Below are 12934 nucleotides of genomic sequence, written 5' to 3'. Positions count from 1 at the left end.
CTTTAAACTGATAAGGAAACAGGGCCTGGATCTGGCATTTATAATTTGAGAGATTCCCCAACACATTTACAGTAATAACAAATAATATCCATTTAAACCCATGGCAGGCTGCCCCTTAAATCTTCCTGACTTGCCTGTTCAAACATGCATCTCACAGCGGGATGGTAACAGGAACAGGACTAAAATGACCTTGAGAATAGCATACATTTACTTTTGTATCAGATCAAGTTTGTGTTGCAATAGAGGTATCCCTCAAATGTAGACTCTAAATTGGTAGACTGGGAGAAGAGCCAGATGCTTATAAAACAGGGTCATCTGTATACAAATACGCATTACATTATGGGCTGGTTGAGATGCTATAGTTTATTTTTATGCTGAAAAAACAGAGGACCAATAACATGACTTTGTGGAACACCATTGAACATTTTGAAATGACTTGATTTGAAACATTGTTAAAAAAAAGCACCAGTATGCACACTGTATGAAGGTTGGTCTTTATAATCAATTGTTTAAAAGACTGCCATTGGAAGGCAAAAGGCAGACTGACAAACTTGTTTTCATTGTGGTTTTGTGTGTATGATTACGGTTAAGTCAAACACAGTCTGGTCTGGAGCAGGTTATGAGTGCAGCATGAGTTACTCCGCTGATGTAAGCCCCTAAGAAGTGAACAACCATCATAGTTACAACACAAGTTCCCTCACTAACCCACAATCCTGCTCTCCATATAGGCCTCTGATGAAGATTGGCTTTAACTTGTGTAGCAATATGGAGAATGCTGTTTTTTTGTGTGAAGGACAAGGTCAAAACTTGATGAGAAACTTTGTTACATTTGCCAGCCAAGTTGGGAGTTATCTTATTTGTGTGACGTGAGAAAGAGAGAGGAAATGTCACAGTCAAGTGAAATGAAAACAACATTATCTAGAACAAGGGCTCATCACTTGATACATTTTAAGATGATAAATCCAGTTCACCATCTTATACAAAAGTAATAAGATCCAAGATTTCCTCCTTTCTCAGTTTTCCTTACAGAGTGTGATGGCTTGATTGAGCCCACTTGTTGCAGGTGAATGGAGACGCTGCCCGGTCTCTTTGTGTGTCTTTGTCAACGTGTTGGATTATAGTGTAGTGTTTTTTTTCCTGGGAATCTCTGCTCTCTGTGTCTCAGGTCTCTCAGTCTATTGTGTAGGAACCAGGGCAGGGTCTGTGCTGCTTATTGTGGGAAGAATTTGCTTTTGTTTACACCCTGTGAAAAAGCTGCATGTTCATGTCTGTGTGTGTGTGTGTATGTAAACTAAATGTTGAAAAAGCTATCATTAAAGGATAGCAGTCGTCTATGGGAAATCGGGCATCATTTTGTATTTGTATTTCTGTAATACCGACGACAAAAGTTCAATAGTTTAAGAAGATGTGCTCTTTTACTGGGTCATCTCAGCTGATAATTGGAGGCCTAAAAGTCCATAAGTTTTGTAAAACCATGCAGTGTCGTTGGTCTCTTTACCACCCATGAGTCAGGACAGATCTTATTTACCATTCACAACCAAGAGCGAGATATACGTATAAGCCTCTTCCCTCCCTGCAAAATGAAAATGGATACATTTTAAAAACACCCATGAAGTGACGAATTTCAGTATCAGATCTTTTTCATTCCATTCAAATGACATAATGTGTTGGACCAGAATGAAGTAAGTAAGTAAGTAAAGTTCAGAGGAGTTAAAGGAGGAATTTTTGGGGGGGCTTTATCGCGTTTATTTGCTGGGACAGTAGATATTGGGAGAGAGAGTATAGGGAAAAGAAGGCGCAGGTCGGACTTAAACCTGGGCAATCCGCTTTGAGGACTAGAACTCATACAGTGCCCGAACGAGATCAACCTTTCAGTTATCAAAAGGCAAAACTGTCTGCCTGTCTGTGTCCTTTTTGTTCTTAGGCGTCGTTTAATTTTTCAAAGCAGAATATACAATTTGTGTTTTTTAATTCTTTACGAGTGATAATTAACAATGTAACGATAACAGTCTCAAGAGAGTAATTTGCCTTACAGCATTCTGGTAATTCTGGTGTGACATGCAGTAAAGGCCCGAGATTGGATTTGAACCCACGGCCGCTATGAAGAGGGCTATAACCTCCGTACATGTGACACACAACATAACCTGTTTTGAACAGTTGCATCACCTCCCATCTTATAAAACAACTTTATATAACGATTTCTATAACGATTTAGGCTTTGTAAATAACTCCTCTCCCTTTATTATTCTATTACCCATATGACTTCTATTTGTGGTGCCGTGGAAACCAAACAGGTCGGTGTTGTTTGATTTTTACAAGGTCTGATACTGACGTTTAAAAATCTGGTATTGTGACAACCCTTACTGACATATACTTTCAGTAATAATAAGCATTAACAACAAGTAAAATAGGTTTGTTGTAAAGAGCCGGAACTAATATAATAGCTTCATTTACTGTTTCTCTGTAAACAGGTCTCGAGAGTTGAACACAGGTAAACAGATTCAGTTCTTCCACCGGTGATAAAGTTAGAAAATAAACCTGTAGATCTTTTTCTGTTAATTGCCGAAGGTAAGCTGTGAACCCTGCAGGCTTTCTGCAGGCCATCCGATCATTCAAACTTGTTTCGGTATTGTATATTCTTCCTCTGAGTTCTGTTAAGTAAGCATTAAAGTGAAAATGTATTGAGCAACAGGTCCAACGGCTCCTCAGGCCTCCTCCCTGTTAGAGTTGAGCTGTTGTGTTGAAACGTTATTTCTCTGTGTGAGCACGTCTGACTCAATCTCAGTTTCCTACAAACACACACATACTCATTCGCAAGTTCCCTACTGTGTGTGCACTGTGTGTGCAGTGTGTGTGTGAACTTCATCTGAATGTATGCATGTGTGTGTCAGTGTATGTGTTGTTACTCTAAACAGAAATCTAGCTTCCTCACTTCTCTCTTCTGTCCTCAGTTGGCTGACCCCGGCTGCTACAGATCACTACAGCTCTCTCTCTATCTTTCCTTCTTTCTCTCTTTTTTTCTCTCTCTCTCTCTCTTTCTCTCTCATTGTGTTCCCTTGACAACAAAGACGTCGCACTTGCTACGCACCTGAGACCAGGAAGAAGGAAGAGCAAGGAGTTCAGGTAGCACACACACACACACGCACACACGCACACACACAATCTCTATAAATCCATGTTGAATGAGAGGCTGAATGCTGGAGGTCTGGAGTGTTGAAATTGCTCTACATGATCAAACAAGCACCCATTTTGTCGAAATGAAAAGAGAATAAAGAGTGGGTGGGGATATAAAGAGGGACAGAAATATGAAGTCGAAGAATTAGAAACCCCAGCTGAGCCAGAATAGGTCTTCTCTGTTGTACTTTCAGTTCATGTTGAAAGCAGCAGCGTCTTCAACCAAGGTAAGAAGGTGTTTATATTGGACATTTAAAGTCTCATGTTTCCCTCTCTGCGGTCGCTCAAGTCCACGTCCTCTTCACGCTGACAGATAAACACGAAATGTGAGAGGGTGTGAGCCAGCTGTTATTACAGAAAGTTATCATTACAGCGGGCTCTGCGTACGTCAAGGGAGCTGGACACTGAAACATAAAGACAGCTTGTCATGGTGACATCAGAGGTGTATACTTTTGTGAATGAGCAAAGAAAGGATTGGACTGTAAATGATCATCAGTAATAAGCATGTGGTGGATGTGAGCGATCATGTGGTGTGACGCTTTTGAACTAGGTGTGCAGGAGACTCCTTTGCAGGAATGCTGCTGTGGCTGAAATGATTCAGGTCGGGCTGAGCGCGAACACACACACACACACACACACACACACACACACACACACACACACACGTGCACTCACACAGGTTGGACAGGGCCACAGGAGGATAGCATTTCCCATCCGGAATGATAGAAGAGAGGGAGGGAGGGAGGGAGGGAGGGAGGGAGGGAGGAGGAGTGTTGGGGATTCAGGCAATCAGATTCTGGTTTGGTGAGTTTCAGGAGCAGGCAGTGTGTACACCATACACACATTGGCAGACAGAGAGAGAGAGAGAGAGAGAGAGAGGGGACGGAAAGAGAGCGAGAGTTTCTTCAATGAAAAGAAGAGAAGACTGAACACTCTTTTAAAAGACGTATGTGGGGAGTTCAGGTGATGGACGGCTGCAGCACCTTCACTCATCATCAAGCAACCTTGATTTGATGGCTGCGACGACTATGGTGTCCTGCGAGGAAGATAGTTTTCTATTTGTTTCTTGGTGAGGAGTGTGTTCTCTATTGTTGGATCATTAGCCGTTAATTTGTGTGTGAGTGTGTGTGTGTGTTCCCAACGATTTCCCTTCTTTCCTCCTCCAACCCCCCCCCCCCCTCCCCCCCTCGCTTCTGAGGAATTTGGAGCTTATGTCAGTGAGAGTCAGGTACAGACTCACTAATTACCACTGCCATTCCTCCCTCCATCTCTCCCTCCTCCCTCTTTCCTTCAACTCCGCCACCTTCAGCACTGCTTCTCTCTTTTTCCTCTCTGCTCTCTCTCCTCCACTTGGAGACCTTGTGCGCTTCCCCCCCCCCCCTCCTCCTCTTTCTCTCTTGTCTCCCGCTGTTGCGTCTACGAGCGCTGTCGTGACTGGAGCAGAGGAGAGGGCAAAAAAACAGAGAGGATCTGAGTCAGAATCCAAAAAAACACCAAAAGGAGAAGAGAAACTCTGACTTGTCCTCTGTCTCAGTGTGTGTGTATGTGTGTGTGAGAGAGAGTGTGTTTGTTAGATGTGATCTGAGAGATCTGTTCTGATTGTGCTTTCTGGTTGGGGGATCTGTCATTGAAGACAGGAGGCGGCTTGACAGGAAACAAGAGGCCAGAAAGAACCTGACAGAGAGCGTAAAAAAAGGAGGAGAGGAAGAGGACGGAAAGATGAGAAAGTGACAAACTGGATCGTTGCTTTTGAACGGAGGCAGAAGTACCCACAGCGACACAGAGACTCCACGTCCCATCATCCTACAGGTTGGCTGAAAAAACCCGTCATGTGCCTCTTTTTCTTTTTCTTTCTCTTTTTTATCTCAACTTCTAACAATACTGCTGTTACGGGTCTTGTGTTTTCTCACCTGGGCCACCAAGAACAAACACACACAAATGCACCCATTCACACTCATGCGCACACACACACACACACACACACACACACACACACACACAGTGGGTATCTGGAAGGACATTTCTTCAGCTGGTCTAGTGTTCACATTGACCCAGCTGACTGCTTTAACCTTCACTGCAAGGTTACGGGACGGGGACTCAATGTTTATTTGTGTGTGTATGTGTGTGTGTGTGTGTGTGTGTGTGTGGGAGAGAGATCAGTTGCTGTCTTGTTGAGTTGTCGCTGTGTGTGTGTGTGTGTGTGTGTGTGTGTGTGTGTGTTATTCAGAAACTGGTTGAGCAGGGCGCCAGTTAGCCTTGGGTGTCCTGTTGTTGTACAAACCAGGTGAAGTTGAGTGAGCGTTTATGTATGTAAATGCACGTGTCTGTATGTATATGTGCAGTTACATCTTTTTTGTCTGTGAGTTTGTACGAGGTCACCCTACTCGCATCTTTTTTTTATGGTGTAAAAAGAAAATATATGGCTCACGTGTGCCTCTACAAAAGCATTGTGTTGTGATAAATGTTCTCTTTCACCAAAATAGTCCAAGACTAGTACGGTTTGTGATTTATGGTAAAGAACAAAACAAGACAATGAGCGATAAAACAAAAATCAAATTAATTATGACATCATTTACAGGGAGATGATTTCAGAAGATGTCAAACTATGTTGTGAGAGGAGAGACTTATCTGCTCTACTTTCTAACTTTCTGTTTCCTGAAAGGTTTGAGGACAGGGAGGTACAGAACATGAGAATGATGATGATGATCAGCTTCCTTGTGAATACTCTAAATACTTTTAAGAATATAAGGTGTGTGTGTAAGGTGTGTGTGTGCGTGTTGACGTGCAGGTCAGACCTGATAACGTGACGACACACAGCTCTTAGAATATTGTTCTCATACAAAACCAAAAGCAAAAATAGACACCTGTTATGTTACTTTCTGATTGTCATTATTTAAATAGACCTGTCCGTCTCTCAGTCAGTCTGACTGCGGTTGTGGTTTCCCTGCTGCTTGTACAAGACAGTTCAAGAGGTGCACCATTTTTCAAAATGATACTTATCTCTCAACCCACTGTATCACATTCCGCGAATGCAAAAAGGGACAAACAGTTTTCCAAGACAGGAATTTTTTTTTTTTTTCTCCAGCGTGACCTTAGTGGTATCTGCTTACAGGAAAACAGACAACATTCGAGAAACAGAGGGCAACAGGAAGAAAAATACAAGTTTTTTTCCCCTCTTTCGAAGGTCAAACTGTTTTGGGTTTTTTTTAAAGCAGGAAGCCAACGGGAAGTTATTATTCAGCAAAGCTCCAGCACAAGGAAGAGAAACAGCTTAAACGGCATGAATTATATACACGTAGTATTCAATGGTGTCACATGACAGTCACATGATCATCTCATGCTCATGACAGGGAAGCAAAAATTCTGTGTGGTGAGTGTGTGTGTGTGTGACAAAGCCACAAGCCTAATCCAGCAACACTGCTGCAGAAATCTAAAGCTGCAGAATAAAGAAGCTGACAAAAAAAAGAGAGAGGAGGTAACCTGTTAGCACTATTGTGATGTTTATAAAACACCTGTAACGGGATCTGATCAGCTTCTCTCTCTCTCTCTCTCTCTCTCTCTCTCTCTCTCTTTCTTTCTGTTTGTAACAAACACACATACCTGGAAAGCACAATGGCCACATTCTTCCCCTCTGGTGCCCCCCCCCCCCTCCCCCCAGCCCCTAGCCCCCCTCCTGATCAGGCCAAAAGCTGACCGACAGTGGGGCGAGGGGGAGGTTGAAACAGGTAAAAAGTAGGGTAGCAGATACAGATAGGCACAAGAAGGAGAGCTATTCAGTGCACAAAAGCGGATATGAAAACTATCAGACTTTGACCAGCTGTAACTCTTGATTGAAATGCATTTGAAGTTTGGTGCTCTTCTTTGGCAGCAAAGATAAAAACTTGAAAATCATGGAAGAAAATCATAACAAAGTGATATAGAAGAAAAGATTTAAAAAAACAAACAGGTCTGGTAAAATAAAAACACTTAACCATGACTAGTTAAACTCCAAGTCAACTTAATTTATCTAGCACATTAACAACAGGGGTAGACTAAGTGACAACTCCAGTGTTGAAAAATGAAGCTGATGCAGAAGTGCAAAATCCTGCAGTTCGTCTAATGTGAGCTTGAGGCTGGCTCCAGGAGCCCCGGAAGTCATATACAAACCCCTTTCAAAAAAAAGACAGTTTTTACATCAGATGCTGACATGTTTACAGTCTGGTTCTTGTACCTGGGGGTGATTTTTTTGATGACTCATCCGTTTTGATTTCATGAAGGATTAGCGTTATTCACAACAAGGTGTGTAGCTGACCTGATTGACAGGTGAGCATGGTTTGTCAAGTGGCTTAAAACCAACCTCAGCTCCAGTTCTAGACCCGTCGTTAGGTTGACTGGAAGTCAGGTGGTCATGGCGACAGCCATTGATGGGCTTCCAAAACCCCCTGCAGTAACAGATGGGTGACGTCACTCAGGCTTTGTCCAATCAGATTTACAGTCTATGACGCCGTAGACTCAATGTGCTGTTCAAAATAGTTATGGAACATTAGTTTGGTTGTTGACCTTTGGCTTGGTTAAGGGAAAGGGTCAGATTCCTGTTATTTGTTTGTCTGTCTGTTCTCATGTACATCCATCTGTCTGCCCCGTTTCAAGAACGCCTTCAGGGAATTTCGTCAAACTTGGCAAAAACATCCACTTAGGGCTTGGCGGTCAAACTTCAAGGTCACTGTGACATCATCATGTCTTTATAAAACACTTTATTGGTATTCATTCCTGTCCTATTTATTCTGAATGAGAAGTCGAGAATACTGGAGGGCATGTATTTCATTTTGGCACAAACTACCACTTATACTCCAGAATTGACTGATTGGATTTTGGTTAAGTGTCGACAGAAGGTGAAGGTCACCTCAGTCCATTTATTTCCATTAACTGTATCTCAGTAACCTCTGCTGAGAACACCGCCCTCGTGGTGTCCATTAAGTACCATCATTTTTTTTGTTGTTGCTGAAGAAAGAGAGACCTCTTTACATCACATCCTACCTCCTGAGCCCAACCCCCCTAAATGAAAGTCTCCCGCTGTGAGGTAGAGGTGTGAACAAGCATGTTAAGAGATGTGAGGGTCAGCCTGTCCTGGAATGTATTAGACATTTTTTAGTGTCAGTCTTGAGTGAACTTATCTGGTCCTATATGTGAATGTTTGTTGTGCGACCTCCACAGTGTAATGCAATGTGCCTTCTGCTGTCCTTTGATTTTAAGTTGTGTGTTCTTAATATTTTCATTTTACAAAATTTACATCCTCCATCCTGGACACTGTCACAATGTCATTCTGTTTTATACACAACGACTAAACTGGTTGGCGCAAACAAGCAACCATAAGGCAGAAATTCTGATACTCTATTTTTCTTCAGGGAAATTTCATCTCCATTTCTACATTTTTAATCTTTGGGTTTAAAACATCCCTGATAAAAATTGTAAATATTAGTCCCACTCAGTTTAGTTCAGGCAAATAAAGCTTCCTGGTGTAAAGGTCGACAAATAAAACTCTATTGCGTCAAAGTCATACACTCCACTGCCCCAAACCGCCAACCTCAACGTCCTCTGTCAGAGGTTTAAGCGTCAGCAAAACAACGTCACGCTGCTTCTGACTTTGCTCATGACAGACGGGCCTCATCATTCACACCACACACGACCACAAGAAGTCCTCAAGCATGTGTTGTTTGGAAATGATGACCAATGCTGTTGGGTTTGTGGTTGAAGAGAGATTAATGTATCCAGGTTTTGAAATATCTGGAGATTACTTTTTACAGCCACACAGTGAAAAACCTCCAATCAAAAATTAGATTTCAACTTCTCTTGTTTGCGTTTGTAGGTCATGTTGAGGCATCAGTATTAATTTGATTATGTTTCATTACCTGTGAAAAACAGGGTACAGGAGCTTCAAGTGTTACCTGACCTACCTTCATTTTCACCAACATTAACTGTCTTTGGTCGCAGAGTGAGTCTTCAATGTGGTGTAATTGGGAAAAGGAATGATTTGAGTTTTAATTTAATTTCTTGTAGTTGCAGTTGAATACGTCTCACTGTAAATAGATGTCATAACGAATATTTCTTTAGCTGATTGTAATTACAAGACAATCCTTCTCAGGGATTATCCAGCGTACCAAAAACAGTATAACAAGTCATGTCTTAACGCTACGATATCCACCAACAAATTAAGTCAAATTGACACCAGACTATAGCATAAAAACTTGATATTTTAATATGAAGAAGACTCACAATGTGAGATGGGACATTGTGAAACTGTCTCTTGAGGCAGGAACGCTGCACGCTGTTGAGTGTGTAAACAGGCGACGTCCACTTACTGTGAAGGCTGCATCAACAGTCCTCCTACCCTCCTTTCCCCCATCAACCCACCACCCCTCCTAAACTCAACCTTTGGCCCCTATGTAACCTCTCTACCCCCCCCCTCTCCTTCTCCTTCACCCTCTCCTTGTATCTTGCCTGCCTCCCTCCTCCTCTCCTCCCCCTCCTCTGTCCTTCAACTTCTACTCTAATGCTCTTATTATGCTTCATTTCACTTCTCGTTTCTTCCTCCTCCTGCTGCAGAAACAGTTTTTTTATGATATGAGTGCCAGACATATTAAAGGATAGGTTTTCTTTTATTCTGTTTTTTAACTGCTTACTTGCTCAAATATTTGAAAGCATTGCGGATTGCTGGCATTGTTTCCGAACCGACTGTGACGAGAACTCAAGGTGATTTAAGTGATTATGGACTGAATCTAAAACCAGGACACCAGGACATCTATACATGTTAAGTTTGGACAGGAGGTATAGTTACAGTTTAAATGTAGTAACCTTAGTTCTTCTACGGCTTTAAAATAGGCCTGAAAAAATGTGAACACATCCTTCAACACAGGGCATCCATTTGCCTTTTTCTAACAGGCTCTTCTATGCATACCTGTTGCTACACACAATGGGCTTGTTGTCTGGACAGCAGACCAAGAGGGAAGGTGTGTGAGTGTGTGTGTGTGTGTGTGTGTGTGTGTGTGTGTGTGTGAGTGTTGTTGGATGTGCATGCAGTGGTTGATTCTATTCTGGCAGGTAATGCGACCAATTGCAAGTGTTGTTTTCCAGTATCTGTTTTGTGTTTGGAAGTGAAGCAGGAAAAGACACTGAACTGCATCTCATGATAGGATCTGACCCAAAACACACACACACACACACACACACACACACACACACACACACACACACACACACACAAACCCACCCATACTCTGCCCCCCTGTGCCCTGTGAGAATGGAATGTTCCATGGACCGAGACCGACTCTGTGAACCCATTCACAAAACTGACCAAAAAACAACCATACTAACACACTGCTCCTGATAACACTCCCCCTTCCTCTTATTCTGTGGTCATAAGTGGTCTTCAGTAACTGAGATGCTTTTGTCCACACTGTGGCATGACCGCTAATGTGTCTCGATTTGTCCTCGATAAAAGGTTACCGGAATATACTTCATCAATGTTAATTATATTTTCCTGCCTATATCTGTAAAAAAAAAGTTTGCGCATGTGTAGTTGTAGTAGTAGTTGTTGAAACACGATGGAGGCAGACATGTGTAATACCTGTGTGCAAGGCCCTTCGACCTTGTAACAGAAAATACATAGTATTGGAATCTAAAAACCATTGGTCAACTGGATACCTTGATAGGTCATAGGCTTACATAAATCTGGACAGTGCATCTCTTATCTCCTTCAAGCGTACAAAACTGAAGCCAAAATACCTCCACAGCTGGTGCAGGCTTATTTTGCTGGGTAGTAGCAAGAGTCCACAGTGAAGAAGTTGATCACACTGGTCTTTTCCGTTTCTCAGGATGATTCTCCTCATCTCATTCAAGGTGTGGTGTGAGTGAAACTGTTCAGCAGTTAATCTATTGTGTGTGTAGCGACCTGTATTTAAGGGGGCGTCAGCAGGAGATGTCTGATGTTGAATTTCACCTGCTTTTCATTCAGCTCTTTTCTGCTTGTTTTACTTTCCCTTCTCAATTTTCCTGGTATGTGTATGTGTGTGTGTGTGTGTGTGTGTGTGTGTGTGTTTGTGTGCTAAACAACAATTTGTCCTTCTGGCAAACGGGTGATGATGTCAACTGTAGGTTTAATATTGCCTCAAGATAAAATGTCCTTACATATGAACCACACCTTGGTGGTCATTACTCTATAATCCGTATGAAGCACATCACAGATTCAAAAATGTGATGATTTGCTGCTTTTCTATTGAATAACTTTTAACCATTTAAATACATTCTTAATGATCTTGAGGTTTTGGACTCGGTAGAAACAAACTAACATTGTGAAGGTGTCACTTTGGGTTTTTTATCATTCCAGTGGACATTTGTTTCATGCCAAACGATCAGTCCTTTTATCGAAAAAATGAATAATAATGAAAATAATTAGTGCCAGTACTGTACAAAAAAAAACAACTTAAATATATTTTCCTGATTATACTGACAAACATTTTTAATGCAGAACTTGTTTGGCTCATTTTTTCCCCCTCTTTTACATTCGTCTCTCAGATTTGATCATTTTCTATTCTACACTCTTATTTCATCTACAAGCTGGTTGCACAGCTGTCCCACCTGAGTGAGTGTTGGTAGAGATGACGGTCAACAATGTTGACGTAACAATGGTTACTGGTCAGATAATAGAAGGCTGCAGTGTGGTTACAGGCTTTGAAAGATGACTGTCTCTGCTAATGTTCTGTAGTTTTACAGCTCCTTCAATTTCTATCTCTCTCTCTCTCTCTCTCTCTCTCTCTCTCTCTCTCTCTCTCTCTCTCTCTCTCTCCTCTCCTTGACCTTGGCAGTGATTGTAGCACCTAAACACATAAAGAACCTGTTCTGCCATTGTTTAGTGACAAACCATGTGACTGCTGTGTCAGCTGACTGAATTCTAGGCAAAAGGGGAAACTTCTTTCATCAGGATGGAAGAAAAAAATATGTTTGGCTTAATGTTTGTGTGTGTGTGTGTGTGTGTGTGTGTGTGTGTGTGTGTGTGTGTGTGTGTGTGTGTGTGTGTGTGAGGCTCTCTTTATGTGCTGACTCATTTTTGTTAATCATAACCAAGACACTGTGATTGGTTGACAGTGTCGTTGCAGGACGAGAGGTGACCCTGTGAGTCAGGAAGTAACGGACCTTTGACTGCTGGCACAATATTGTTCTCACTGTCAGACGATTTTAAGGCAGAACAGCATTTTTAACTCCACAATGGTCAGCAATGATCAGACAAATGCACTGTGACCTGCGAGTTGTTGGCCTTCGTGTGTCCAGTGTGCGATACCCTGTGGTGTTTGTTCCCTCTGCTGGGATGTTGATGAGACTTTCTAAGCTAAGTTTGGGGATGCAGAAGAAACTGTTTAGGCCAACTTTAAACTATTCACCCTTCAGACCAGTAAATGACAAACTTGGAAAGTTTCAATCATTTTGTATTATATTGTTGTTGTTGTTGTTGTTGTCGTCGTTATTGTATTTGCGAGCACATTTCCATTTAATCTAATAAAGCTTTAGTTTGTTTCCAAAAATAGCAAATTTGGTTTCAGCTTTTGTTTTCTAACCAAATAAACTCATCTGTCATTAACTTTGAGTTTTTTGCAAAAGCTTGATTGACAGTTTGAAGACCTTTACTAGAATAAAAAAATGGATAAGAAATATGGCATTCTTGCATGTGAAAATAAAACCTTTAAAATCTGTGACAGTTGCGGCCCTACCTTTTTATAATTAGACTTCT

General features: G+C 41.8%; 1 protein-coding gene across 3 annotated transcripts in view; it reads left to right on the top strand.

Moving 5' to 3' along the window:
* Nucleotides 1-2978: 2978 nt before the first annotated feature.
* Nucleotides 2979-12934, top strand: part of rbm47 (RNA binding motif protein 47) — a 34011-nt gene continuing 24055 nt past the window's right edge. The window contains exons 1-2 of one of the 3 annotated variants that reach the window (XM_020647330.3): nt 2979-3123; nt 4808-4983. The gene's annotated coding sequence lies outside the window, so the exon portion shown is untranslated. Of the gene's footprint in view, nt 3124-4046; nt 4244-4634; nt 4984-12934 lie in introns of those variants that run through there. The other 2 variants (XM_065958140.1, XM_065958142.1) reach the window with 2 other exon arrangements.

Source organism: Labrus bergylta, chromosome 1 (genome assembly GCF_963930695.1).
Source record: "Labrus bergylta chromosome 1, fLabBer1.1, whole genome shotgun sequence".
Taxonomy (NCBI): domain Eukaryota; kingdom Metazoa; phylum Chordata; class Actinopteri; order Labriformes; family Labridae; genus Labrus; species Labrus bergylta.
This window is presented reverse-complemented; position numbering and strand designations above follow the sequence as displayed.